The 25,573-nt window shown below is 39.6% G+C and overlaps 1 protein-coding gene across 5 annotated transcripts in view; it reads left to right on the forward strand.

The window, feature by feature from the left end:
* QSER1 (glutamine and serine rich 1) overlaps positions 1 to 25,573 on the forward strand; it is an 80,124-nt gene that overhangs the window by 755 nt on the left and 53,796 nt on the right. Inside the window, exons 1-2 of one of the 5 annotated variants that reach the window (XM_070804006.1) lie at positions 1 to 166; positions 1,223 to 25,573. The exon at positions 1,223 to 25,573 is cut by the window's right edge and continues 7,087 nt beyond it. The exons of 3 other annotated variants lie outside the window; for them this stretch is intronic. The gene's annotated coding sequence lies outside the window, so the exon portion shown is untranslated. One more of the 5 variants, XM_070804009.1, reaches the window with a different exon arrangement.

The raw sequence follows: 25,573 nt of genomic DNA on the forward strand, positions 1-25,573 counted from the left end.
GCTGGAGAATCCCGGGGACGTGGGGGCCTGCCAGGGGGCCCCGGGGATGCGAACGCTGCGCCTGGGCTGGGTGACATATGTTCGCAGTGGTGGCCAAGATGAAGCTGTTTTTCTTCCATGCGTTCAAACTTACTCTTGGGTGTCCTCCTCTTAACAACAGCAGGAAGTAAGGAATCTTTCTTTGCCTTCTGTGTTTTGGGGTGACTAAGAGTTGGGAAGAAACCGGAGGGAGGGGGGCGGTCAGTGAAGGCCGTAAAGGTTGAAGAACCGAAGCATGCTTCTCCATCTCGTTTCTGAAGCCCCGGCTCATTATGTAGCGTGGGGTTCAAGAGTTCATCTTTGCTCCAGCATGACCAAGGGAATCTAAAATGTTGACTCTTACTAGATGTTTAAGCTCGCGGGAAATGTGTCGTAGTGCTACACTGTGAAACGGTCCATTTGAATGATAACTGGAAGGCGTGGTTTGGTTTGGAAGATTTGGGAGCGGGGTGTTTTAAAGCTACCTCTGCCGAACAATGCAGAAATCTGGTAGGTGCAGCTTCTGATTACAAGGACCAGGGAATCCTGGGTTGCTAATGACTTCATCCTCAGCTACCAACAGGAAGCTTCGTGGCTTTATGATCTCATCAAATTTTTTTTATTATTGTCACAACAGAAGTGAACTTTTTTTTTTTTTTTTACTTTATATATATTACAGTATTCTAGGTTTTCTTCTTTTGTAGAAGTTGCACGTTCATGATTTGGAAAGTATGTGCGAAGAGTAACTGGTCTTTGTCTTAGATAGTACCTTGGGATGATTGTTGAGAGAATGAGAAAAAATTCGTTCAAGAAAAGGAAAATATGCTTTCATAGAAAATTTAATGTCCTTTGTTTAAAAGAGATGGGGTTAAGAATATAATAATGTGATGTGCCAATGTGGAGCTAAATAATTAAATGCTGAGACCTCTCAGAAATAGTCATAACTTTGAACTATATACAGTTTAAGGAGTTCATGAAAAATGTTTGGCACTTTTCCCTTTTATTTATTTATTTTTGGTGGTAATTTGACTTATCATTTTACAAGTAGCTTTTGCATATATACCATAATTTACAAATTAAAGTTACTTTCTCTTCAGTGAACAATGATAGGTGTTTATGCAGCATAGTTTATGTTTTAAATGACAAATGTTTTATTAGGTACATGAAACAAATGCTATCTAGTTATTTCTGTTGTTTCTTTTAGCAGAATACTTCTGAGGCAAGAAACTAAAATCTACTTGTCATATTTTCCAAATGTTATTTATCAAAGTAACAAAGAATGACTTCCCAAACACATTTGAAAACAGTAAGTAGATTTATTTGGAACACATAATCTAAAAGGGATTTATTTTGTTTATTGAAAACGATTGATTCTTAAATGCTCAGCCCCTCCCCTCTTAAAATATATTTTGGGGGTGGAGTTAGCTCAATTATAGCATAGAAAATGCAGGCTTTCCCCCTCCCCCATGAACTTGCTTTGTTAACATCTTGTGTTAGGATCAGGCCATCTGTACAGGGCTACACACACTTCTTAATTGTACCTCATTTTATTCTGTGTGAGTGCTCTCTTCAGTTATATAAAAAATACTGAATCTGAAATATGCCCTGTAAGTCTGTAAGTATTGTGTGTTTTCAGAAGACTATTCATATTTTTTATAACATTTTGAAAAGCTGTTTCATAATTCATGTATCAGTTGAATGTTTTTGTTCCCCCTTGTGGCAGTTTTTCTTGAAGGTGCAAATGAATACTGGTTGTGTGATGTGATGTGGATACTTATCCGCAAGGAGTTAGCCTGTCTGTCACCTTGTTTCCAATAACCTATTCAGAAGCTAACAGATGGTAGTGACGTTCAGTTGTTACTGATATGGGATCTAACATTCTACTTTATGTCTTTACTTGGTCCTAAAATGAAACATTTTCATCAGCTGATAGGAAATAGCATGGTAAACATTTTTTCATGAGTTCCAAAATAACACTTTCTTGATATAATGGCTCCACAAGATACTAGGTATTTCCATTGGTTTAACAATTGAAAAATAAAGAACTAATGGGAAAACTCTAGCATTTCACTTTAAATAGAGTGTATAGAGATTTCTGAATGTTTCTAAAATATTTCTTGCTGGGTACATGGAAATTTCAGGGATAAGACCTGATTGTATATACATTTCCATTTATTTGTCCTCTTAGTTTTAGGGACCAAATGAGCATATATCTTCATCTGTCACCATGTGGTTAGAAATGTTCTTTGTGGGGCTATTTTAGGTACTCTAAATACCTTTACATGTTTTTGGATATAAGATGATCATCAGGAAGCTACAGACCTGCATCTTTTCTCTCCCTGACATTTGTGTCTTTGTACAGAATAGGAAGAGACAGGCCGTTTCATCATAGTTATGATAGATGTTGTGTTGGTATTTGAATATACACCAGAAGATGACTAAACAGAAATATTTTGTTTTAAAATAAAATTATATTTGTTTTGCCTTTTTGACTTGAAACAGTCTTTTTTGCCACCAGTTTTTAGAATTTCCTAAATAAATTATAAATTCATCCTGATTTTAGTATGAATGTAATGAGTGTGATAGGTTGTCCTTCCAAAAAACAAAACAATGGTTAGTTTCTCCAGAAGTGATCAGCTACTGTATTAAGGACATTTTGTGTGCACGCTCACTTCCTTCAATCCTGTCCAACTCTTTGCCACCCTATGGATGATAGCCTGCCAGATGAGGTCCATGGGATTCTCCAGGCAAGAGTACTGGAGTGGGTTGCCATGCCCTCCTCCAGGGGATCTTCTGGACCCAGGGATAGAACCCAGGTTCTCCGCATTGCAGGCAGATTCTTTACCACTGAGCTACCGGGGTAAGCCCAAGGACATTTTGAGTAAGTTTTAAATCTAGCATTTTCCTCAAGGCTTTTGGGATAAGACCTGAAAGATCACAATTTGTAAGGAGTTGAGACAATCGCAAAGTAGTGAAAGGTTATTTGGAACAAACTTCTGTTGTTCGTAATTTCCCATAGAAACAATGTTGTAAGTAATTTGTAATATTGTAAGTAATGTCAGTTACTGACAACTTATTTGTGCTAGCTACTGTTTTAAGTGATCAATGCAAACACTATTTAATCCTCAAAGTAATCTTTTGAGGTAGGCATTGTTTATACCTTCTTTTTTAAGAATTGGAAACTGAGACATAGTGAGATTAATAAACTTACAGCCACATAGCAAGTAAGTAGTGGAGCAGGGATTTAAACCTGGGCATGTTTCATTACTGAACTGGACTACTTGGATAGTCTGATACTGTAATCTGCCTATGTAATGGGTTAATGATCGTTTATAACTGGCCTGGAATCCTGACCATCATTAATATCGTTATTTCAGTGTTCTTTATCATTGTTGTCCATCTTTTTTCCTAATTGAAACATACTTCCTTTCATTTCCATAACACTGTACTTTCTGACTTTCCTCTTTCCTCTCTGGGCTGCTGCTTTTTCCTGTTCTTCACTAGTTCTTAACTCTTCTAATCTCCACATATTGTTTCCTTAGGGTTTGGGATTGATAGGATTTCTTGTCCATTCTGCGCTTTGTCCTAGGATATCACATCCATGCCCATGACTTAAAATACCATCTCTAGAGATGCCCATATATACATCTAAAGCCCAAACCTCTCCTGAGCACCTAGTTGCGTATCCATCTACCTCTTCGAGCTTTCATTGGCTACGTAGCAGGAATCATCAGTGATGAGCTCATACTTTCCCCATCCACCCCACCTCTGCTTCTCTAGTGAAGCCTTTCTCAGTCACGCCTCTGTCCATCTAGTTGCTCAGGCCAGAACCCGGGAGTTGTGCGTGCTCTGTCACCAAACCTTGCTGACTTTTGTTTCGTCTCTTAAATAATGTCTTGGAATTGCCTACTTGGTGTTTCTGCTGCTCCAGCCTGATCCAAGCCACTATTATTTTTCTCTCGGATAACTAAATAATCTTAAATCTTTCCTTTCCTTCCTTCAGTTCATTTCTTTATTTTTTTTAAGTGAAAGTATAGTTGATTTGGGGTTCCCTGGTGGCTCAGATGGTAGAGAATCCGCCTGCAATGTGGAAGACCTGGGTTCAATCCCTGGGTTGGGAAGATCCCCTGGAGGAGGGCATGGCAACCCACTCCAGTACTCTTGCCTGGAGAATCCTCATGGACAGAGGAGCCTGGCGGGCTCCATGGGGCTGAAAAAAGTCAGATGCAGCCGAGCACCTAAGCACAAGCACGTGGTTGATTTACAGTGTTGTGCCAATCTCTGCTGAATAGCAAAGTGACTCAGTTTTACACATATATACATTCCATTCTTTTTTAAATATTCTTTTCCCTTATGGTTTATCCCAGGAGATTGGATATAGTACCTTGTTATTTATCCATTCTAAATGTAATAGTTTGCATCAACCAACCCCAAATTCCCAGTCCATTCCTCTGCCTCCCTCACTTCAGTTTGTTCTGTTCATAGAATTCAGAGTGATTTTAACTTAATTTAATTTTTGGCTGTGCCGGGTCTTAGTTGTGGCACTTGGGATCTTTCTGGCAGTATTTGGGATCAGTTCCCTCACCAGTTATCAAACCTGACCCCTTGCATTGTAAGCGTGGAGTCTTAACCACTGGACCACCAGGGAAGTCCCAGAGTGGTTTTTAAAAACACAAATCTAGCAGTTTGATCATGTTGTTCCTTTGCTTAGTACCTTTCCACTGCTACTCCTACACCTTAAGGTCAAGGTTTTAAAAATCTGAAATGGGTTGTATATGGTCCTGCATTTACTGGTCCATTTAAAATTGCTTGGGTCATCCTAAATTGCTTTCTACCTAAAGCTCTCCTACACCCTGTCCTTTCCACCTATCTCTCATGCTTTTTCTATCTCCCAACCTGACTTCTTTTTTTTTTTAAGTTTTATGAATGTTTTTTTGTTTTTTTGCATTTTTTAAATTGTATTTTTAAACTTTACAGTATTGTATTAGTTTTGCCAAATATCGAAATGAATCCGCCACAGCCAACCTGACTTCTTAAGGTATTTCATGTTAGAAACCTTCTGCCTTTCAACCTCTGCTCCCTGTTGTTCTGTGCAATGGTATATACATACTGTGTTTCAGCAAAATTCTTAGAAATGTAATTACATACCTATATGCTGTTTAGGTGGGGTTTCCCAGGTGGCTCAGTGCTAAAGAATCCACCTGCAGTGCAGGAGACAGAAAGGATGCTAGTTTGATCCCTGGGTTGGGAAGATCCCCTGGAGGAGGAAATGGCAACCCACTCCAGTATTCTTGCCTGGAGAATCCCATGGACAGAGGAGCCTGTTGGGCTGCGGTTCATAGGGTCACAAAGAGTTGGAGACAGCGGAAGCCACTGAGCACGCATGTATACTGTTTATGTAATAGATGCCTTCCTTTTTAGAATGGAAGTTCTTTGAGGGACACTGTGTTTTGCCTACTGCTCTCTACCTGATACGTAACTTTTTTGTTGTTTAGTCACTAAGTTGTGTCTGACTCTTTGTGACCCCATGGGCTGTAGCCCACCAGGGGCCTCTGTCCATGGGATTTCCCAGGCAGAAGTACTGGAGTGGGTTGCCATTTCCTTCTCCAGAGGATCTTCCCAACCTAGGGAACCTGTGTATCCTGCCTCTCCTGCACTGCAGGTGGATTCTTTACCACTGAGCTGCTAGAGAAGATGGTACTCTAGTGCCTGGCATATGAAAGTTAAAGTGGAATCTCTCAGTCGTGTCTAACTCTTTTCCACCCCATGGACTGTAGCCTACCAGGCTTCTCCGTTCATGGGATTTTCCAGGCAAGAGTACTGGAGTGGGCTGCCATTTCCTTCTCCAGGGGATCTTCCCAACCCGGAGATTGAACCCAGGTCTCCTGCATTGCAGACGGGCGCTTTACCATCTGAGCTAGGTATATAATTGTTGTTTAATATTAATACTTATTTATGGCATGAAAACCAGAACTCTGTTTTAGCATGGGAGTTGGAAGCCCTTTGTTCCTTGCTGCTGTCTCTCGTGCCATTCCGCACCTTCCCTGTCTACTCTGTAGTCGGGACCAGAATGAAGGGTTAGGGCATTTGTGATTGTCATTGGTAGGAAGCGTGGAGGTACAGGCTGCTGCTTGCTTTCCTCCTTTCCTTGTTATACTCTCTGGAACAGTGTGAGCACTAATGTGTATATAGCAAAACACAGGATTTTTCTTTTTCATTAAACAAATATTTGTGTGCCCAGTATATGCAAGGCACTGTTGCCTTTATCAAGTATATTTCTGCAGTGAAAGCTTGAGAAGTCCAATGTCAAATTCATTCACTCATTAAAATGTACTGAGCATCTCTGAGTTTCTGTTACTAAGCTAAGTTCTACAGGGTACTGCAGAAATGAAGGAGACACTGTCCTGCCTCTTAAAGAACGTGATCCAATAAATGCAGTGTAACCTTTAAAAACAGTGAATCAGTGTATTGTGTACCTGTAACTTACATTATACATCAACTATACTTCATTAAAAAAAAACACAAACTTGTAATTGAGAAAGGTTACAGGATCATATACTTGCTGCCTCAGATCAGATCAGTCACTCAGTCGTGTCCGACTCTTTGCAACCCCATGAATTGCAGCACACCAGGCCTCCCTGTCCCTCACCAACTCCCGGAGTTCACTCAGACTCACGTCCATCGAGTCAGTGATGCCATCCAGCCATCTCATCCTCTGTCGTCCCCTTCTCCTCCTGCCCCCAATCCCTCCCAGCATCAGAGTCTTTTCCAATGAGTCAACTCTTGCCTGTCTACTTGGCTTTGAAATGCTGAAGTGCCTAAGAAGCTTGGCGTTCCATCCTTCTCTTTCTACTCACCCTTGGTGAAGTTGTCATATATACAAAATTATTTTCAAATCTCTATCTCTAGATTCATATCTATCTATCTCCCTGTCATCTCCATTTGGGTACTGAATAACTATTTCAAACATAATATATCTAAAACCTGATTATCGCCCTAACCCCGCAACCACATTCTCCTTTAATCTTCCCCACCTCTGTAAATAATGCTGCCATTTACTTTGTAGCTCATGCCTAAGAGTTTGGCGCCATCTATGATTCATTTCTTTCATATCCACTCCCTCAGTAAATCCTGCTGGTTTGATCTCCATATGTATGTGTTCCCACATGGACAGTTGCGCTGCCTCCTTGTTTCCACTTTAGCCTTTCTATAATAGAGTTTATTAACAGGCAGAATTAACATTTCAACATAGAAGTCAGGTAATGTCATTACCCTGCTTACAACCTCCTTGTGTTACTCAGGAAAATACAGAGTCCTTATCGTGGCCTCTGAGGTTGTAAGTGATCTGAGCCTTGGCTAATTCTCCAACCTAATCATTCCGCTCCATCTACCATCCTTCAGCCACATGGGCCTTATTTCTGTTCCTGAAACATGCTAAGATTATTTGTGTCTTAGGAATTTCGCACTGGTTGCTCTTTTTATCTGGAGTTTCTTTACAGGTTTTTGCTTCTACTTCTGGACATGTAGGTCTTCACCCAGATGTTACCACCTCAAAAAGATCTTCTCTGACTGCCCTCTGTAGAGTAACTTCTCATCACTGTATTATATCACAGTTTTATTTTCTTCATTGTATTATCACTCTCTGAAGTAATTTTGTAGATTTATATATATCACTTGGCTTCCCTGGTAGCACAGCTGGTAAAGAATCCGCCTGCAATGCAGGAGACCTTGGTTTGATTCTTGGATTGGGAGGATCCCCTGGAGGAGGGCATGGCAGTCCACTCTAGTATTCTTGCCTGGAAAATCCCAATGTACAGAGGAGCCTGGTGGGCTACTGTCCATGTAGTAGTCGGACACGACTGAGCGACTAAGCACGTATGTATCACTTATTGCTGCCCTTCCCCATTCCGCTAACCACCACTAGTAGAATGCATGTTCCATGAGAACAGTGAGCTGTCTTATTCACATCTGTTGAAGGCAGTTTAGAGAAATGGTTGATAGGATAAGCTCTTAAGTCAGAATTTGACTTAAGGGGGTTGTATTTTGACTCCACCACTTGCAGTATGATCTTAAAGAAGTCTCTTAATTGTTCTGTTCCTGAAGTTCCCTGTGTGAAAACAGAAAGTTTTTTTGAAGATTAAATGAGAACACAGAAAAGCGTTTAGAATGGTGTCTGGCATATAGAATAGTGTATAGCATATGAGCATTATTGTCAGCACTCAGAACAATATCTGGCACATTGTCAGTGCACGTAGAACATTCAGTGAATGAAAGAAATGACTATAGTCCTAAGCAGAATACTTGTTTTTTTTTTAAAGAGGTATAAAAATGCTTGGGGGACTTCGAGGGAAAAGTTATGTTGAGTTCAAGAGGATTAAGGAAGCATTTTTCAGGTGTATTGCATACAGACTGATCTGAATTTTTGTTAACATTGAGTAAATGGCATAAGGTATTAGCGGAAAGAAGGCAGTTCTGAGAGCAAGTGTTCCAAAGTGGGAGGGAGTAGAAGCTGCTGGATTAGTTAAGGGGAGGTCCTTGAACTGGCATAGCATGACTTCTGTCGCAGGTTACTGGTCAGAGCAGTCCTGGGCGCAGTACAGAGAAGACCTCCTTGGAGAGGTCACCAGAGTAATAATACTCTTCCACAGTGTACTGGTACTAGATTTTCGAGGGCTTTTGATGACAGACAATGGAGTTTAGTCTCTACGGCTCAGTAGGGAGCTTTGAAATTCGGATTTTTAACAGGCATGATGATGATGATAATATCAGCCCCAAAAAAGAGTTTTAATAAGATTAATTTGACAGTCAAGTACAGAATGCTTGAAGTATCATTTCACTAAGATGTGAGGAAAGAGCACATGTAAATGTCCTAAGGCCAGAACAATTCTGGTAATTCCCTTTTCTGACTCAGTCTAACCCTAGATCAGTGGTTGTCAAATTTAAGAGTCCTTCAGAATCACCCAGCGGGCTTGTTGAAATACAAGTTGCTGGATCTAACCCCAGAGTTTTTGAATCAATAAATCTGAGGTGAAGCCAAATAATTTGCATTTCTAACTAGTTCTTAGGTGATGCTAGTGATGTTTATCACCTTATCACCCTCTTCTTGCCATTCTTATCTCTGCTTAAAAATCATCCCTTCATGAAGGTGTTCCCTTACCACAAAATCTCAGTGGCCCCACCCAGTTTGTCTTTTCATACCGTTCATGGGGTTCTCAAGGCACGAATGCTGAAGTGGTTTGCCATTCCTTTCTCCAGTGGACCACATTGTGTACGAACTCTCCACTATGGTCCGTCCATCTTGGGTGGCCCTACACAGCATGGCTCATAGTTTCATTGAGTTAGACAAGGCTGGGATTCGTGTGATCAGTTTGTTTAGTTTTCTGTGATTGTGTTTAGTTCAGACATGAAACAACTGACTGGTTCAAGATTGGGAAAGGAGCACATCAAGGCTGTATGTGGTCACCCTGCTTATTTAACTTATATGCAGAGTACATCTTGAGATACACTGTACTAGATGAAGCACAAGCTGGAATCAGGATTGCTGGGAGAAATATCAATAACCTCAGATATGCAGATGACACCACCCTTATGGCAGAAAGCGAAGAAGAAGAAAAGAGCCTCTTGATGAAAGTGAAAGAGGAGAGTGAAAAAGTTGGCTTAAAATTCAACATTCCATGGCAAATAGATGGGGAAGCAGTGGAAACAGAGATTTTATTTTTTGGGGCTCCAAAATCACTGCAGATGGTGACTGCAGCCATGAAATTAAAAGACACTTGCTCCTTGGAAGAAAAGCTATGACCAACCTAAACAACCTATTAAAAAGCAGAGACGTTACTTTGCCGACAAAGGTCTGTCCAGTCAAAGCTGTGGTTTTTCCAGTAGTCGTGGATGGATGTGAGAGTTGGACTATAAAGAAAGCTGAGTGCCAAAGGATGGATGCTTTTGAACTGTGGTGTTAGAGAAGACTCTTGAGAGTCCTTTGGACTGCAAGGAGATCAAACCAGTCCATCCTAAAGGAGATCAGTCCTGAATATTCATTGGAAGGACTGATGCTGAAGCTGAAACTCTGGTACTTTAGCCACCCGATGGGAAGAACTGACTCATTGGAAAAGACTCTGATGCTGGGAAAAATTGAAGGCAGGAGAAGAAGGGGATGACAGAGGATGAGATGGTTGGATGGCATCACCAACTTGATGGACATGAATTTGAGCAAGCACCGGGAGTTGGTGATGGACAGGGAAGCCTGGTGTGCTGCAGTCCGTGGGGTTGCAAAGAGTCAGACACGACTGAGCGACTAAATTGAACTGAACTGAGCATAAGATATGGGAATTTTAGAGATGTTTACTGAGTGCCTGTCATGGCTTTTGGAGCTTGGAATATATTAGTGAGGAAAACCTAGATCCCTGCCCTGATGACTTTTAAACTGGGTATGTGAAGTGAGACAGATGATAAATAATAAACATAACTGTAAATTTTCTGGTATTTTGGTAAGTGATACGAGAAAACACAGGGTAATGAAGAATGGAAGGTGAATGAGGAAGGCAATGTAGATTTAAATCGCAGTCTAATTGAAACAGTGATATTTGGTAGTCTTTTGAAAAGAAGTATTTTACATTGAGAAACAGTACTTCAGTAAGAGAAACAGTACTTCAATAAGAGGTTCCCCCCACCCCCACCCCCAGTGATGCAAGTGAGACTACAAGCTTTGTTTAAAAACATATTGCCTACTCTTTTGCTAAACTTACATACAAAATGTCTTCCTTCTTTGTGAAATGTTTATCCTTTGTTGCTGCTGCTGCTGTTCTAAATTTTAGGAACATGCTAGATGACTTATTACCAGGATGTTACACAGTTTCTGCATTTCCCTTGGGCCAGTCTAGCTAGGCTTTTCCCCTCCTAGGCCTTTCTGCAATTAGGTTTTTTTTTTTCTTTTTGTTCAGTAGTAAGCATGTGTTCAAAAATGTGTAGAAGTACTGTATAACCTGAAGAGGTAAATAGGAGAGCATGGACCTAGTTTTAGCATATCCATTCATTTTTCTTTCATTTTTTTTTTCTAGAATCATGACCACAGATTCTCCCTTGACCTCTGTCTCTTTTATCTCTGAAAAAAGCACACCATTTTCCCATTGTTCCTTGAACAGCAACAAGAACGCTCTTATCTTGGGGTCTTTGGGCTGTTTCCTGTACTAGGACCACTCTTCGCTCTGATGATCTGTCTATAGGGCTTTCTCCCGCACTTCTTTGGGTTCAAAATGCTGCTTTGTGGGCCCCTCGGTGGCTCCCCTGTCCCCATCTGTACTCCACTTCATCACTGTGTCGCTTAGCACCCTGCTTGAAGTTTCTTTGTAGCACTTGTCAGTCCTTGATAGTAAATATTTCTATACTGTTGTTTATCATTGACTCCTATCCAGTAACCCTTGGATGTTTCTTGACAATCCAAGTTGAGCTGTTTAGTCCTCCCCCCTTCCCTCTCCCTTCCTGAAAATATCTGTCACCTAATAAGTCTTAAATAGATATTGATCTAATAAAGAGTATAGTTAATGCTGGAATACATTCTGCTTTGAGTTATTATCTAATATCTCAGAGTTTAAATTTGGCCTCCGTAAATGTAAGTTTCTTTAGGGATCCTGACCATGTAACTTACCCTATGTTTGTAGGCCTATAGGATATAACTAAATATAAAATAATGAAATTTTCGTATGACTTAAATGCCGTCATTCTCATTACTGTGTGATCACTGATCCTATTTAAATAACTTGGGACCAGATTTATCTGACCTAGTGAAGCATGATAAACACAAAAATGTGGATATGCTAAAATACTTTTGCTTGGATCTGCCTAAATTAGATGGCTTAACATTTTTAAACATTTCTTATATTGAGCAAACTGAATGTTGATCTGTTAGAACAGCTGGTACTATCTCCTTTTAAACAGACATTAAGTTATTGAAATCAATTTGGTTTGGCTAAAGCTACATAAATAAGGTTTATTGGACAATGCCAAAGTAAGAGTATGAACCATTTGAAAGGATAGGGTTTAAATAGAACAGTGGCGATACAAAAAAACAAGAGATGGTCTTTTGCTGTTAGTATCTTTGTATTACTTTTTAACAAGAGCAAGTTTGGGCCCAATGACCCTAACTTACAGCATAGAAGATGATGGCTCCAGACTTGCTATTAAAAGCTAATCTAGGGCTTTCCTGATGGCTCAACGGTAAAGAATCTTCCCGCCAATGCAGGAGATGGGTTCAATCCCTAGTCTGGGAAGATCCCACACTCTGCTGAGCAACTAAACCTGTGTGCCACTACTAGTGAGCCTGTGCTGTAGGGCCTGGGAACTGCGACTACTGAAACCCATGCACCTTTAGAGCCCGTGCTCTGCAACAAGAGAAGCCACCGCAATGAGAAAACGGCTCGTTACATCTAAAGAATAGCCTCCACTTGCCACAACTAGAGAAAAGCTCGTGCAGCAACAAAGACCCAGCATAGCCAAAAAAAAAAAATTATATGTATTTTTTTTTTTAAAGCTAATCTAGTATACCAGCCAATTAGCATAGACCTATTGTGTGTACACCTTTTGTCCACTCAGGGCTTCCCTGATAGCTCAGCTGGTAAAGAATCTGCCTACAATGCAGGAGACCCTGGTTGATTCCTGGATTGGGAAGATCCGCTGGAGAAGGGATAGGCTACCCATTCCAGTGTTCTTAGGCTTCCTTTGTGCCTCAGCTGGTAAAGAATCCGCCTGTATACGGGAGACCTGGGTTGGGAAGATCCCCTGGAGAAGGGAAAGGCAACCCACTCCAGTATTCTGGCCTGGATAATTTCATGGACTGCATAGCCCATCGGGTAACAAAGAGTTGGACACGACTGAAAGTTTTTCACTTTCATTGTGCACCTTGGGTTTCCCTGGTGGCTCAGTAGTAAAGAATCTGCCTGCCAAACAGGAGACATGAGCTCAATACCTGGGTTCAATCCCTGTGTTGGGAAGATCCCCTGGAGAAGGAAATGGCGACCCACTCCAGTATTCTTGCCTAGGAAATCCCATGGACAGAGGAGCCTAGTGGGCTACAGTCCGTGGGTTCGCAAGAGTCTGACATGACTTAGCGACTAAACAACAGCAGCAAACAGTTGTGCACCTTATTATGGACATTCAGCATCCTCATAAAGTATACTTCGGAATGAGTTTGTCTGTTATTCAGGTTTAATGAACACGTTTATTAAGAAATTTTAAGTTACTTTAGCTTGTAAATTATGACACTGGAATAACATTTTATGGTATCTTTTTAAATTATTGTTTCAAAATGTATACGTTTTCTCCAGCGTTCATTATAATTTCTTCTTCTGTATTCACCTTTGTTTTGGACCAGAGATCTGTAACTTGAATTAGTAGAAGTTGATTTTTCTCTACTACAAACAGCAGCGGCATTTTTATTATGGAAAATTTTAAACCAAACACATTTTAAAGCTATAATGAATCCATATGTATCCATTAGCCAGCTTCTACAGTTTTAGCACATGATCACTCTCCTTTCATATATGTCCATACCAACTTTGTCTCCCTACTTTGTATTTACTTTGTTTTATTTCAGAGTGAATTTCATGCCTTGTATGTGTCTCTTTCAGCCATATGTATGTTTCTGAAAGATAAAGGCTTGAAAATTTGTAACATAACCATAACATGTAGGATATTTTAAGGCAATATATAAATATTCTTCTTTGGTATCTGAAATCAATCTTAAAATAGTATAAATAATATTGTACAATTGCAGTAGTATAAAATACTAGTGGTTTTATTATAAGTTTTTGGTTAACGGGCTTACAAATTTCGGGAAATTTCCTTAAAAAATGTTGAGCATCTGGAAAATTTCTGATTACTTTTTAGTAAAATTTATAGGGCATGCCTGAAACTAACACAACATTGTAAATCAGCTATACTCCAATAAAAGTTTAAAAATTTATAGCAAAAGAAGAAAAAGTATTGTATCAAAATGAAAGTTAAAAGTTTGGATTTTGATTCTCCTGAAAATCTCTTTCCCTCAAAAATGTTGTTTATGGGGTTCTTGTACTAAACCAAAGATGTACAAATGTTTGTCTACAAAATTGTTCACAAGTGTGAATTATTGTGTGTATCTGTAGAAAGTATATATATACTCTAGAATTAAGTGTATATCTTCAGGAAGATTTTCCTTACTTAATGCCAGAAATCCTAGACCATGTTAATATTAGTGAACAAAATTATGATGATTAAGAATTCAGCTCTACTAGTTTCTCAAACACGGAAGAAATTTAACTTGGTAAGGGAAAGACTAGGCCACAAACAATAAGATACAATAAAGAAATTAAAAATATTTCATAGTACTTATATGTTTGAATCATGGAGACATGGATTCTATTGTGTAGTATAAGAAGTAACCAGCTCTGTGTGTTCACTTTCAATAATCCCTTCCTAGCCTGAAATGAGAGGACCCACATGTCATTTTTGTCTGCCTCTTAAATGAATGTTAATTTCTGGACATTACAGATTGTTAATACACTGCAGCAGTTCAAATCACAAAATAATTTGCTTTGACAGATGTTATTTCTTTTAAAAAAAACATTCTAGAAAAATATTGGGATTGGAAAAAATTGGACCTGAAATGTTTTCTTTGTTCAAAGGAAAAGTCAGTAATGCAGGTGATGACAGAAATAAAAAAGGAAGATGGGATGGAATATTGGAATTGTGTCCAATCAGGTCTTGGTGACTCTTGTCATCACACAGATAGCCAACCACATGCCACATTACTGTCACATTCAATTTATTTCCCGACTGAACAAAAAGCGGAAGCTCTGAGTAGCCTTGACTTTGGCATCGTCTCTCTTGGGCATCTGTTACAAATGCCAAAGTCTGTCTCTCTTTGTTGTGGATAATATTTGGAACTGGTATATTGGTCTTTGAATATGTTCTACTGCTCCACTAGGCAGGAAATACCATAATACTTATTTCACTTTCTTAGTGAAAAACAGAAATACCTTCTATTTAACAAATGTATCATTTATACAACCTGCAGTTGGATTTGTTTGTAAAAATCATTAACAATGTATATAAAATTAAAACATTTACTTAATTCAAGAAATCATATTTGATTTAACAATAACTGGTACAAAGGGCCAGTTGTACCTCCTTTATACCAGTTATCAGTCAGGGTCCTGCATGAAACATCATTTCTCTTAGATGATTTATTTGAGACCACTTCAGTGGTGAAGGGCTCAATATAGTATGGTGAGGAGTAGAATTAAGGGAACCAAAAAGGGATATTGAGACACTGAGTGAGTAACAGCAGTGTGAAGCCACTTCTAGGCCTATGAAGGGACACCAGTTACTAGAGCCCAGATGGAACTGTAGTTGTGAAAAGATGCAGCATGGCTGGAACCATGGTTGTGATACAGGGAGGGAATGGACAGGTAACACGCAGGCTTCTCTCTTCTGCTTTCTAATCTCCTACAGAACCTACGTCTAATGGCCCCTGAAGAGCCAAGGTGATGCAGTATACAGAAATTATGCATGTAATGAGATAGTCTTAAAAAAAATTAAGGCCCAAAGAAGCTGTAAGATGATGAGCTCCAATCATTAGAGATAGTGATTGCAAGCCATTTGACTCCTCCAACACTTTCTAAAAAAAATTAACAGTTTTATTAAGATTTAATTTGCATACCATAAAATTCTCCCACATATTAAGTATACAGTTCAATAATTTTTAGTATATTTATATCACCAATGTCACCACAGTCTAATGTTTGAACATTTTCATTACCCCCAAAAGAAACCTCATTCCCCATTCTCAGCCCGAGTCCTAGGCAACCATTAATTCATTTAATGTCTGTAGATTTGTTTTCCTGGACATTTAGTATAAATGGAATCATAAAATAAGTGTTCTTTTGTGTTTGGCTTCTTTGCCTAAGCATAATGTTTTTGAGAGCCATCCCTGTTATAGCATGTATCGGGACTTAGAAATGCTTATGCTAAGTCGTTTCAGTCGTGTCCGACTCTGTGTGACCCCATAGATGCAGCCCACCAGGCTCCGCTGTCCCTAGGATTCTCCAGGCAGGGATACTGGAGTGGGTTGCCATTTCCTTTTCCAATGCATGAAAGAGAAAAGTGAAAGTGAAGTCACTCAGTCGTGTCCTACTCTTAGTGACCCCATGGACTGCAGCCTACCAGGCTCCTCTGTCCATGGATTTTCCAGGCAAGAGTACTGGAATGGGGTGCCATTGCCTTCTCCAGTAAATGCTTATAATGGAATAATATGCCATTGTTTAGATATAGCTTGCTTCCCAGGTAGCTCTAGTGGCACAGAACCTTCCTGCCAGTGCAGGAGACATAAGAGACGCAGGTTTGATCCCTGGGGCAGGAGGTTCCCCTGGAGAGGGACATGGCAACCCACTCCAGTATTCTTGCCTGGAAAATCCCATGGACAGAGGAGCGTGGCGGGCTACATACAGTCCGTAGGGTTGCAAAGTTTCGGACATGACTAAAGCGGTTTAGCAGACTTTGGGTTGTTCCCTAGTTGATGGGCATTTGGTTGTTGCCACTTTTTGGCCCTTGTGAATATTGCTGCTGTGAACATGTGTGTAGAAGTATTTAAATGAAAACATGTTTCATTTTCCTTGTGCAGGAAAATTCTACCTAGGAATAGAATTGTTGGGTCATGTGACAACGGTGTTTCACATTTTGAGGAGCTCTACCAGCCTTTTCTAAAGTGGATGTGCCATTTTACATTCCAACCAGCAGCGTATGAGGCTTCTAGTTTCTCCATATCCTTGTCAACATTTGTGATTATACTGTTTTTTTTTTTGTTGTTGTTCAATTATAGCCATTACTCTCCTGAAAAGTTTACTATTTTTAACACAGAGTTGTCTCTTCTCACATGATACTCTGCAAAGTCAGGTTCAAAGGAAAAGAGGTATCTTCTATCATCAACCACCATATTATTTTCACTTTTTTTAAACTAAAGGACATCACAGTAGAATTATTCATCAGTTAATAGCCAACTTCATTAAGGTCTACATCCCTTAGCACTTGTTTTTAAAGCAGTTTTTAGTGAAACTTGGGGCTACTTATATATAGTAATGTTTGTATGAGAGGGCTGTTATGACGATAAAAGGTCTATTTGAGTTTAAGATTTCCTTTGTTTTCAGTTTCAGTTTGGGAACTGAGGGAAGTTTTGTAGCATGTAGCAGCTAGAGTCACCTTTGAAAAGTGTTACTTCTCACCCCCTTGGTTAAAATCCTTCAGTTGTTTTCCATTGCACTTGAAATGCAATAGAACCCAAACTTTTTATTGTACTGCACAGGCTTGTCGTGTTTGCCCCTGCCTGGGGTCACACAGAGTCGGACACGACTGAAGTGACTTAGCAGCAGCAGCAGCTGTCTCTGCAGTGACTGGGTCTGCTGGCACGTTCGTCTTCCCTCAGTACACGCGAAGCATGTTGGTCTTCTTTCAGCTGCTCTATGTACCTAGCTTGCCCACCTCAGGTCACACACAGCTCTTTTCTCTTCCTGTGGTTTGGCACAAGGCTAGCTTACTGCCTGTCCCCTTTCCATGGAGACTTCTGCTGATTGCTGTGTCCTCCGTAAGTGTCCCACTCACTTCAGTCCTCAGCTCATTTCTCAGGGAGGATGTTCTTTGGGCGATTTCATCCAATTTCGTGACTTCAAAAATACCCAGCTGGTAGTAATACCAATTATTGTCAGCTCAGTTTTCTTTCCTGAGTTCCAAGTGGGAATGTTCACTGGCCCTGTTTTGAGTATTTCCCACATTAACTCTTAGAAACTTCCTGTGCTGTGCTTAGTTGCTCAGTCGTGTCTGACTCTTTGTGACCTCAGGGACTATAGCCTGCTAGGCCCCTGTTTCCATGGGAGTTCTCCAGGCAAGAATACTGGAGTGAGTTGCTGTTCCCTCCTTCAGGGGATCTTTCCACTCCAGGGATTGAACCCAGGTCCCCCCATTGCAGGAGGATTCTTTACCATCTTGAGCTACCGGAAAGCCCAAGAATATTGGAGTGGGTAGCCTATCCCTTCTCCAGGGGATCTTCCCAGCCCAGGAATCAAACTGGGATCTCCTGCATTGCAGGCGGATTCTTTACCAGCTGAGCTATCAGGGAACACCTTACCTCAAATTTAATGCATCCTCAGTCAGACTCCTTCAGATTTGTTCAGCCTTATGAGTGGTTCCCCATCATTCATGGTTCCTTCATCTTCCCCCACAAATTGTTGTTGGCCAAGTCTTGTCAGTTCTATTTTTCAAGAGTTCTTAGATGTCTTAACTATTACCACTGTTCTTTCTGTCCTTATCACTTTTTAGCTAGATTTCTGCAGTAGGATCTTGGCCTTTCTACTTTTAGGCTTCCTCTGTTCTTCACAGTGCTTCTCAGATTGTCTTTCTAAGAGTGATTCCCTCCTCCTGGTATATGGCAGAATTGAGAGTGTATAGTGTGAAAAAAATCCAGAGATGATGCTGATGAGCGTCCCTGATTAAAAACCATTCTTTTAAAATACAAGTGTAATCATTTAGCACTGATTAAAATTCTTCAGATGCTCTTCGTTCCCTTGAAGATAAATGTGAGATTCTTATGTTGACATGTAATATTCTACAGTATGGCTCCCGTCTGACTCATAATCCCCATTCCTAGTACAACCATGCAGAATTACTTAAAGGTCTAATGTATCATCTTATTTACATTTCCAGGTCTTTATATTTGGTGTTGTTTTCTTCCTGAAATACTCTTCTTTCCTTGAATAATTTCTCTTCTTTCTTTCAGTACTCACGTGTCATTTCCTAGAGGTAAGCCTTATATTATGTAATGTTTGTTTATTTGTTTACTTAATGCCTTTTTATTTGTTTCTTCTAGTGCCTAGCATAATGCTTGGCAGTCATTGAACGTCAGTTGTATAAATGCATACCTCATCTTTTAAGTGCAGTAATAATAGCATTGATAGAACATGATGTGCCAAACACAATATTGTGGTAAATGATATATATATATATATATATACACACACACACACACACACACACACACACATACATACATACATATATATGCTGTGTGTGCTCAGTCATGTCTGATTCTCTGCAGTCCGGTGGGCTGTAACCTGCCAGGCTCCTCTGCCCGTGGGATTCTCCAGGCAATAATCCTGGAGTGGGTTGCCATTTCGTACTCCAGGGGGTCTTCCTGTCTCAGGGATTGAACTCATGTCTTCTATGTCTCTTGCATTGGCAGGTAGATTCTTTGCCACTAGCACCACCCGGGAAGCATATATGTATATATATGTACATATATATATACATATGTGCTTCATCACTTACTCTTACAACCTGGAGAGTAATGAATGTGCATGTTGTTATTCACCATAGTTTACAGTTAAAGAAACAGAGACTATCTGGTTAGCCTCAAGAATTTGTAAAGTACGGATATACAGAGCTGGATTTGAATCCTGTGGCTTATTTGCAAAGCTTGTGTGTGTGTGTTTTACAGCTCTTACCAAGTTGTTTCATGGTTCATTAGTTTATTTTTCAAATTCACAATAAATAACTCCTTAATAAAGACTGATTCTTATGCTTCAGGTTTTTTTTTCTTTTTAAATTCTCAGGGTACAATTAGCTAAAATTAAAAAATACATATTTTATCTGACATATAGGTATGAGTGGGACAGACATGCTAGACAGTTCTCCATACACAGGGAACTCAGTGAACTCGGGGTTATCACTCTACTGTTTTGAAGATAGATTTTATACTAAGGAGTACTGTGTGGGGCTCTCCTGGTGGTCCAGTAGTTAAGAATCCACCTTGCAATGCAGGGGACACAAGTTTGATCCCTAGTCCAGGAAGACCTCACATGAGATGAAGCACCTAAGCCCATGCTCCACAACAAGAGAAGCCATCGTAATGAGAAGCCCATGCACCACAGTAGAGAGTAGCCCCTGCTTACTGCAGCTAGAGAAAGCCTGACACAACAATAAAGACTCAGAACAGCCAAAAATAAATGAATAAAAATTAAAAAAAAATACTGTGTAATAGATGAAGTAAAAATATTTAGTTTAACTCAGAATATTAGAAATACACAGAACAGGGTCTTCCCTGGTGGTCCAGTGGTTAGGACTCCATGCTTCCAGTGTAGGGAGTGTGGGTTTGATCCCTGGTTGGGGACCTAAGATCCCACATGCTAAAAAACAAACAAAAGGAACACACAGAACATTAGGCTTCATAAATAGGAAAACTAGGATTCCATATGCTTTGCTGAAAGTCTTGACGTATGTTATTTACAGAATCAGTACTGGAATCTGGGCCCCCTAACTTCCAAACCAGGGTTCTTATGTTTCTCAACTGTGAAAAGTTAATACCTAGACTAAAACAATATTTTCCAAGTTTAAAAAAAATCTGTTTTTGTTATATTAGAATATATATATTTTCAATGACCAGGTTCTTTAACACAGAGAAGAAAGTAATGTGACTACTTAAGGCAAAATCATTCATTCACTCTTAAGTAACTTATTACTTGTGTGCAAGTACTGGCTTGTTTACCTGGGATTTAACATATTTCACGGAACTTTTGCTAATTGATTTTAAAACTTGGAATGTGTTTTATTTCTTAAGTATTATGGACATAAGAGCATGCTACCCAAGGAGAATGTTCTTAATATGGGCTTCAGTAATTAAATCCATTGAATAGTGGCCTGGTTAGATCTCTGCTTTATATTGAAAACTCTCATACAATGCCTAGAATTAATAGAAGTCTCAAAAGTATTCGAGTTTTTTTAAGAAAGGGTTGATCTACTAGCTTAGTCCTTCATTTTTTATTTTCCAAGCTTTATCAGGATGCCAGGCAATCAGGTCAGGCAATCAGAGGTGATTGAGCTGTAACTTATTGATTTCTTTTCTGAAACTGAACATAGATTGTAATTACTTATGAGTTATCTATGATGTGCCAGATACTATTTTGGGTGCTGGGGTTATAGCAGTGAAGAAAGCAAAGGCCCTGTCCTCATGGAGTTTCATTTTAGTGGCTAATAGGCCAGCTAGTAAATAATGTCAAGTATTTATTAGTGCTCTGGAGAGAAACAAAGCAAGAAAACAGAGTCAGGCAATGTGGAAAGAGGACAGAGGAAGAATGTTGTTTTATATCAGATGGTCAGGGAAGTTTTCTGTGAGGTGAGCTTTGAGCAGAGACCTGAGGGGAAATGAGGTAAAACAGCTTTTTATGTTTAAGGAGGAGCAGCCAGAAGACCTGTGTGACTGGAGTGGAGAATAGATAAAATTGGAGGTTTAAAGGAACAACAGTTAGGTAACTTAGTGCATTGAGAATTATAAGAACTTTGGCTTTTACTAGAATGAGATGGGAAGCCATTGGGCAGATTTAAGCATAAGAGTTTTCATGTTTGGGCTTTACTTTTTTATTTAAACATTATTGAACTTCCAACACTGTTAGTTCCAGGTATATAACATACTGATACAGTGTTTCTGTACATTCCAAAATAGTTACCATCTGTCACCACACAGAATTAATATATTATTGACTATATTCCTCATGCTCTGCATTTCATCACTATGACTCATTTATTTCATAATTGGGAATTTGTACTTCTTAATCTCCCTCATCTGTTGCACTCATCCCCCCTCAAGATGTACAGATGGCCAACAAACACATGAAAAAATGTTTAATATTACTCATCATCAGGGAAATGCAAATCAAAGCACAGTACAATATCACATTACACCTGTTAGAATGGCCGTTGTCAAAGAAACAACAAATAATAAGTGTTGGATAAGATGGGGAGGAAGGGCAGCCCTTATATGCTGTTGGTGGGAATGTCAGTTGCAACTACTATGGAAAACAGTATGGAGACTGCTCAAAATACTAAAAATAGAACTATCATAGGATTTCACTGTTTAAGGGAGTGACTCAGCTGCAAGTGGGGAGTGGGAAGGGTTAGGGCAGAAGCAGAGAGACCAAGTAGGAGATTGTGATTATTCCTTGCCTGTTAAAAAAATGATTGAAATTTGCATGGATATATGGAAATAAAGCAAAACAAAAAACCAACACCAGAACCTCCTGATATTTAAATTATCTTGATCTTTATCTTACTTGTAAAAAGGTTTCCAGATTTGACTACGGCTTACAGCTTTTTCTTAGTGTAGACTGTATTTTTGAGAGCCCTTTTAAAAAAAATTTTTTTTGGCTGTGCCTCTCAGCTTTTGGGATCTTAGTTCGTGACCAGGGATTGAACCCTGGCCCTCAGCAGTGACGGCGTGGAGTCCTAACCACTGGACCACCAGGGAATTCCCTGAGAGCTGTTGTAGAGTTTTAGGTAGTACGGGGTTCCCATATACCCCCTCGCCCAGTTTCCCCTATTATTAACTTCTTATATTTTTATGGTGCATTTATTACAAGTAGTAAACTGATACATTGTTATCAACTAAAATCCATAGTTTGTTCAAGTTTACTTAGTTTTTGGGTAATGTCTTTTTTGGTTCTCCAGGGATACCACTTTACATTTCTTTAACATATCTCAGTAGATACTTCTTTGCCATCATAATTTCTCAGACTTTTCCTTGTGTTGATGACCTTTATATTAATAGTTGTGAGATACTGGTCAAATATTTCATAAAATGCCCTTCTCTTGGAATTTGCCTAATGTTTTTTCATCATAATCAGAATGGAATTGTGGGTTTTCCAGAGGGAGATGGCAGAGTAAAGTGTTACTTTCATTACATCCTAGTAAGAGTACGTCTTATCAACATGATTTATCACTATTGATATTGATCTTTACCAACTGGCTGAGGAAATGTTTGTCAGGCTTCTACACAGTCAAGTTACGGGGTTTGTTTGTTTGTTTGTTTTTTGGTCCTCTTTTCAGTACTGTCCTCTTTGGAAGAAAATTGCTATGTGCAGCCCATTGCACATAGCACATTGCTGTGTGCAGAGTGTGGAGTTATGGTCTACCTCCTTGAATGTAGAATTGCTGCACAAATTATTTAGTATTCTTCAAGGGAGATTTACATTTTTTCCTCTTTTTATTTATTTAATTTTATCAGCATAGACTCGTAGATGTATACCACTTGATTTTCTTTGGTCACAATGTTCCAGCTTTGGTCATTGGGAGCTCTGTCAATTTCCCTCTTTGTCCCTATGACATATCCCCATAAATTTAAGGTTTTTTCCCCCTCTGTTTGTTTGGTCAGGAAGAAAATGCAAGGATGCTCAACATCTTTAGGTAAATGAAAATCAAAACCACAGTGAGGTACCTCTTCACATATACAAGGATGGGTATTATAATAAAAATAAAAAAACAGGCAATAACAAGTATCAGCAAGGGTGTTGAGAAATTGCAACTCATTAAATGTTGTTGGTGGAAATGTTAAATAGTATAGCCAATTTGGTTGCTGCTGTTCCTCAAAATGTGAAACATGGAGTTACCATAAGACCAGAATTCCACTCCTAGGTATATACCCAAGAAAATTAAAATTATCCATCTGGACAAATCTTTAATGAATGTTCGCTGTTGTTGGGTCGCTAGGTTGTGTCTGACTCTTTTCGACTCCATGGACGGCAGCAAGCCAGGCTTCCCTGTCCTTCATCATTTCCCAGAGTTTGCTCAAACTCACGTCCATTGAGTCGATGATGCCATCCAACCATCTCATCCTCTGTCATCCCCTTCTTCCTCCTGCCTTCAGTCTTTCCCAGCATCAGAGTCTTTTGCAGTGAGTCAACTCTTCACATCAGGTGGCCAAAGAATTGGAGCTACAGCATCAGTCCTTCCAGTGATTTCCTTTAGGATTGACTGGTTTGATCTCCTTGAAGTCCAAGGGACTCTCAAGCCAGCGCCTCAGTTTTAAGGGATCAGTTCTTCTGCATGTAGCCTTTTTTATTGTCCAGCTATCACATCCGTACATGACCACAGGAAAAACCATAGCTTTGACTATATAGACCTTTGTTGGCAAAGTAAATATCTCTTCTTTTTAATACACTGTCTAGGTTTGTCATCACAACCTTGTCTAATTCAATGAAACTATGAGCCATGCCATGTAGGGCCTCCCAAGACGGATGGGTTACGGTGGAGAGTTCTGACAAAATGTGGTCCCCTGGAGAAGGGAATGGCAAACCACTTCAGTATTCTTGCCTTGAGAACCTCATGAACAGTATGAAAAGGCAAAAAGATAGAACACTGAAAGATGAACTGCCCAGGTTGGTAGGTGCCCAGTAGTTTACTGGAGAAGAGTGGAGAAATAGCTCCAGAAAGAATGAAGAGGCTGAGTCAAAACAAAAACAACACCCAGTTGTGGATGGGACTGGTGATAGAATTAAAGTCTAGTGCTGTAAAGAACAGTATTGCATAGGAACTTGAAATGTTAGGTCCGTGAATCAAGGTAAATTGGAAGTGGTCAAATAGGAGTTGGCAAGAGTGAACATCGACATTTTAGGAATCAGTGAACTGAAGTGAACTGGAATGGGCAGATTTAATTCAGATGGCCATTATATCTACTGCTGTGGGCAAGAATCCCTTAAAAGAAATGGAGTAGCCCTCACAGTCAACAAAAAGAGTTCGGAATACAGTACTTGGGTGCAGCCTCAAAAACGACAGAATGATCACTGTTCATTTCCAAGGCAAACCATTTGATATCATAGTAATGCAAGTCTATGTTCCAACCACTGATGCTGAAGAAGCTGAAGATCAACGGTTCTGTGAAGACCTACAAGACCTAGAACTAACACCCAAAAAAGATGTCCTTTTCGTCATAGGGGATTGGAATGCAAAAGTAGGAAGTCAAGAAATACCTGGAGTAACAAGCAAGTTTGGCCTTGGAGTACAAAATGAAGTAGGGCAAAGGCTAACAGTTTTGCCAAGAGAACACACTGGTCATAGCAAACACCCTCTTCCACCAACACGGAAGAAGATTCTATACATGGTCATCATCAGATGGTCAATACTAAAATCAGATTGATTATATTCTTTGCAGGCAAAGATGGAGAAGCTCTATACAGTCAGCAAAAACAAGACCAGGAGCTGACTATGACTCAGATCATGAGCTCCTTATTGCAAAATTCAGACTTAAATTGAAGAAAGTGGGGAAAGCTCTTAGACCATTTAGGTATGACCTAAATCAAATCCCTTATGCTTATACAGTGGAAGTGACAAGTAGATTCAAGAGATTAGATCTGATGGAGTACCTGAAGAACTATGAATGGAGGTTTTTAACATTTTACAGGCGGCAGTGAGCAAAACCATCCCCAAGAAGAAGAAATACAAAAGGCAAAATGGTTGTCTGAGGAGGCCTTACAAATAGCTGAGAGAGAAGAGAAGTGAAAGGCAAAGGAGAAAAGGAAGGATACATCAATCTGAATTCAGAGTTCCAAAGAATAACAAGGAGAGATAAGAAGGCCTTTTTAAGTAAATAGTGCAGAGAAATAGAGGAAAGCAATAGAATGGGAAAGACTAGAGATCTCTTGAAGGAAATTAGAGATACCAAGGGAACATTTAATGCAAAGATGGGCTCAATAAAGGACAGAAATGGTATAGA

Source organism: Bos indicus, chromosome 15 (assembly GCF_029378745.1).
Source record: "Bos indicus isolate NIAB-ARS_2022 breed Sahiwal x Tharparkar chromosome 15, NIAB-ARS_B.indTharparkar_mat_pri_1.0, whole genome shotgun sequence".
NCBI lineage: Eukaryota > Metazoa > Chordata > Mammalia > Artiodactyla > Bovidae > Bos > Bos indicus.